Below are 5,000 nucleotides of genomic sequence, written 5' to 3'. Positions count from 1 at the left end.
AACCCCACATCCAGAGTGTGTGAGGCCATGTGCTTCCGGGGCGTCAGTCCGCCGCCTCCTGCCCCCTGTCATCTCCCCCCAGCTTCAGATGGTGTGAAACTTTTCTTTCTCCTTCTTTCTTTCTTTCTCCAACATATAGTGTGTGTGTGTGTGTGTGTGTGTGTGTGGTGTCGCCCACATGCCATATTTAGGATACAAATGTGAGGAGATGACAGCGTTGTAAAATGGAGCCCGTGCTGAGATTATAATTAACATTTCCAACCTACATCAGTCTCCCTCCTCCGTCCTGCTCCTTCTCCTCTATTCACTCACTCCTGTACAATAAGGGGGGGTGCAAGAAGAAAGGAGAGAAAGGGAAAGAAAGGGAGGAGGAGGAGAGAGAGAGAGGGAGGAGGGAGGGAGGAGGGAGGAGGGGGAAACGGCGTATGCTTGTATACAAGCCTGATTTCCATTTTTTTCCCAACTCGTAATGTATTTAATTCAAGTGAAACGTAATCATGACGTGTCGTGTCATTAATCTGCTCGCCGCCTCTCCCGTAAGTACGAGAGTCTTTACTTTACCACATCTCTGCTTATATCTCCTCTTTACTCTTACACATTTCATCTGTCCACACACACACACACACACACACACACGGGTTCGTTTATCACGACGGGTTTTTATTCTCCGCGTCCGACGAGCAGCTCAGAGAGAAACGGACATTTAGAGTTGTTGGTGTTTGATTCCTCAGTTTGGACCCGGGTGTGTGTGTGTGTGTGTGTGTGTGTGTGAGACTGGCACGAAGCATGATGCATGCATGTAACCGCGCGCTCCGGACCACTTTGCGTGTGTGTGTGTGTGTGTGTCATGTATGTTCTCCGCTGTGTGTGTGTGTGTGTGTGCGTGTGCGTGGCCGACATGCATGTCTCCTGCGCCTCGGCTCCGTGACATGACAAAAAGGAAAAGCTCCGTTTAACGTGAATTCTTCCTGAACGCGTCGAACTGTTCCGTTCGGACCGAGTCGATCCGCGACGTCACAGAAGCGCACGCGACTCTGAAGCGCTCGCACGCGCACAGAAAGTCCCCGGGAGCTCATGAAGAGGGGATTCTTCTTTGTTTTGAAATACGCGTGTAACTTTGACCAAGTTGTGGATGTTGGGTCGCAGAGGTTTCCTGCTCCGGCGGGTCGAGGCGACGGGGTTCTCAGTCGATTCTCTCGGTTCTGGTTCGAAAAGTCTCTTCGACGTGACAGAAAGTTGTCGGTGCGTAACGGAGCGTTCGGGCCGGAGCCGCCGCGGAGTCCGAGCGGCGCGCGGAGCGTTTACACGCGGACAAGTTGCTTCACTGAACCGTCGTTTGCACATAGATGCGATTAGCTGCACTAATTCTTTTGTTGGCCGCACACACACACGCACGCACGCACGCACACACACACTCCGCCGTGCGGTGCCTTGTTTACTCGGCGTCACTTCCATGTGCGCGTTGTGCGCAAACCGCGTCCGCGCGCGTCAGAGAGTGTTAAGTGTTAAACCAACGTTTCGCTCCGGTGTCCGGTTACTACGATGTTTACTACAACACGTTACTTGTCCCAACATCACCTCCGTCTGCCGGGGACGCTGCGTGCGTGTGTGCGCGCGCGCATCGTGTGAAGAGAAGTTGTCGCTTTTTGCACATCTGCTTTTTAAAATGTGCGTTTCCCGGACGCGCTGTGATGAGACGAGATGTGGTGGGATGAGATGTGGACTCGGAGATTGGCAGCGGATTCAAGATGAAATCCATGATGGCACTTTTCTCCTCCTCCGTCCTCGCGCCGCTCGCGCGCTCGTCTCTCCCCTCCCTTAATCTTTTGTATAGAAAATTTAGGAACAAAATGGAGCAGGGGAGAGAGCGATAGATGGGCTGACATGACACACACACACACTTCTCCCACTACAGCCCTGTGTCGGAGGGGATCGCGTGTCCTTGCAGCGGGACGTTGTTCCTGTCGGTGGTTCGTCGGTGCACATTGTTTGTTGACGGTTATTTATTTATTTCATCCATAACGCGCCTCTGTCTAATTGAGATGGCCGCGAGAGGGAAGAGGGGAAAGAGCGACTGAAAATGGTTGCACGTTATTGACGCACATCACCGGGGCGAGGAGCACATTCCTCCCGAGATAAGAGGACGTGTCATCTGGGTCGAGCCGCGGACACATCCAGAGGAAACGTCCTCCGATCCTCGAATGGCCCAGTTCTTTTTTCATATTCACCCTCAATGTCACACTTGTCAGGGCGCGTGCACAGTGAAGTAGGTTGACGCTGCGTGTCTATCACAGGACTGCGTCATTCAACGCTCCTCGCGTTCTGTACGACTACATTCATCTTTACTTTTCTACAGGTCAGAGACAAACTCAACATCATCTTCAAGGATCCTGGTTGAGAACAGAATCTCAAACCAACACTTTGGACTTTTTTTTATAAAAACAGAACAAGTCAAACGTCTCCTCTCGATATTTGATCTACTTTCTTTTGATAAAGGTTGATTCCATGTTTTGAAGGAAGCGACTGTAGTTCTGAATAGAGCGTCCAGGAGACTCTCCTGGTTCCTCTTCATTCAGACTCTCTGCTTCAAGGCTCCTCCTCCTCCTCTTCCTCTTCTCTTCCTCCTCCTCCTCCTCCTCATCCTCCTCTTCCTCCTTCTCCACCTTCTCCTCCTCTTCCTCCTCGTCCCCCTCGTCCTCTTCCTCCTCCTCCTCGTCCTCCTCCTTCTCCTCCTCTTCCTTCTCCTCTTCCTCTTCTCCTCCTCCTCCTCCTTCTCCTCCTCCTCCTCCTCTTCCTCCTCTTTCTCCCAGCTCTGTACATACTGTACTTAAGGGGAGGGGGCACGCTCCCCCTCCAGGTGGCTCTTGGGGGAGAGAGTGAATATGCGAGGGAGAAAGAGCGAGAGAGTAAAAGGGAGAGGAGTGTCGCACCAATCAAGGCTCCTGATTGATATAATTGGGTCATTAGTGCGCAGTGGGAGAGGCACCTGCTCGGCCTCCGTCACCAGGATCTGCTGCATGGTGACATGTTCGCACTGGGGATGAGAGCTTCAGGGTCTCTGCTTCAATGGTTTAGTTTAGTTTGGTTCTCCGACCGGTTTCAAACCGATGTTGAACAGCGGACGTGGACGTGGACGCTACAAAGGTCACGTTCTCGTCTGAGTGTGTTTTGACTCTGGAAGCAAAGAAACCGCAGCAGGTCTCTGAACCAGTCGCTGAAGTTCAGACAGTCTCCAGAACTGTGAGTCCACGAGAGAAAACAGCAGGACAGTTTTGTTATTATGTCATTACAGAATATACAAATACACGAGATACGGTCCACAAGAAACGAAACAGAAAATACAGACGTCATGAATGTAAAAAAGAGAAGTTCCCCAGTGGGCGTGTTGATGACTGTCCCGACTGTCTCAGCTGACGCCACAGAACGTTACGCAAAATGTTCAGTTGCTTGTGAACACGTCGGACAATTACTGACTTTTCGTCACTTTGCATCACACTCATATTTAATAATCATGAACTCTCGGTGTATATCTTCAGCTCTAGGCTAAAGATCCTCTGACGCATGCTCCTCGTGCAGACGGGGGGTCACCGTGCAGACGGGGGGTCCTCGTGCAGACGGTTGGTCCTCGTGCAGTCGGGGGGTCCTCGTGCAGTCGGGGGGTCCTCGTGCAGACGGTTGGTCCTCGTGCAGTCGGGGGGTCCTCGTGCAGACGGTTGGTCCTCGTGCAGTCGGGGGGTCCTCGTGCAGACGGGGGGTCACCGTGCAGACGGTTGGTCCTCGTGCAGTCGGGGGGTCCTCGTGCAGACGGGGGGTCCTCGTGCAGACGGTTGGTCCTCGTGCAGACGGTTGGTCCTCGTGCAGTCGGGGGGTCCTCGTGCAGACGGTTGGTCCTCGTGCAGTCGGGGGGTCCTCGTGCAGACGGTTGGTCCTCGTGCAGTCGGGGGGTCCTCGTGCAGACGGGGGGTCACCGTGCAGACGGTTGGTCCTCGTGCAGACGGTTGGTCCTCGTGCAGCCGGGGGGTCCTCGTGCAGACGGGGGTTCACCGTGCAGACGGTTGGTCCTCGTGCAGACGGTTGGTCCTCGTGCAGACGGTTGGTCCTCGTGCAGTCGGGGGGTCCTCGTGCAGACGGGGGGTCACCGTGCAGACGGTTGGTCCTCGTGCAGTCGGGGGGTCCTCGTGCAGACGGGGGGTCACCGTGCAGACGGTTGGTCCTCGTGCAGACGGTTGGTCCTCGTGCAGACGGTTGGTCCTCGTGCAGACGGGGGGTCACCGTGCAGACGGTTGGTCCTCGTGCAGTCGGGGGGTCCTCGTGCAGACGGTTGGTCCTCGTGCAGACGGGGGGTCACCGTGCAGACGGTTGGTCCTCGTGCAGACGGTTGGTCCTCGTGCAGTCGGGGGGTCCTCGTGCAGACGGGGGGTCACCGTGCAGACGGGGGGTCACCGTGCAGACGGTTGGTCCTCGTGCAGACGGTTGGTCCTCGTGCAGTCGGGGGGTCCTCCGACGCTCCACTACAGTTATATTTAACTGAGAGCGTGAAGCGGTGCGACGCTCAGAGAGAAACTCGATCCGCAGATTTCCCCCGAGGCGACTGAAGAACCAACCTGGGTCTGATATATATACATTTTTATATATATATATACATTTTTATATATATATATATATATATATATATATATATATATATATATATATGTGATATATATTCCACAAGGAGGTCACAGTGTAGGGGTCAGCTTCCCCGGGGCTTGTGGGTAGTGGGCGTCTTTTTGTGTTTGACAGCTTTTAGAACAGTAGTAGATTTGAGACCTGTGAAAGTAAAGCGATCCTCAGGTGGGATGCTCGCTCCCTCGCTCCCTCGCTCCCTCGCTCCCTCGCTCCCTCGCTCCCTTTTCCTCCTCCTCTCTCTCGCTGCAGCTGATCGCCAGATCAAACACGTCCAGAGTGATTCTGCTTTAAAAGGCTTCGCTCCCGTAATGCGCAGTCAGACGAGTCAGTCG

General features: G+C 54.0%; 1 protein-coding gene across 3 annotated transcripts in view; it reads left to right on the top strand.

Moving 5' to 3' along the window:
* Positions 1–378: 378 nt before the first annotated feature.
* znf219 (zinc finger protein 219) overlaps positions 379–5,000 on the top strand; it is a 16,407-nt gene continuing 11,785 nt past the window's right edge. For 2 of the 3 annotated variants that reach the window (XM_035617934.1, XM_035617927.1), the window contains exon 1: positions 379–536. The gene's annotated coding sequence lies outside the window, so the exon portion shown is untranslated. The remainder of the gene's footprint in view (positions 537–5,000) is intronic. The other variant, XM_035617919.2, reaches the window with a different exon arrangement.

The sequence above is a fragment of the Scophthalmus maximus genome, chromosome 12, assembly GCF_022379125.1.
Source record: "Scophthalmus maximus strain ysfricsl-2021 chromosome 12, ASM2237912v1, whole genome shotgun sequence".
Classification (NCBI taxonomy): Eukaryota; Metazoa; Chordata; class Actinopteri; order Pleuronectiformes; family Scophthalmidae; genus Scophthalmus; species Scophthalmus maximus.
This window is presented reverse-complemented; position numbering and strand designations above follow the sequence as displayed.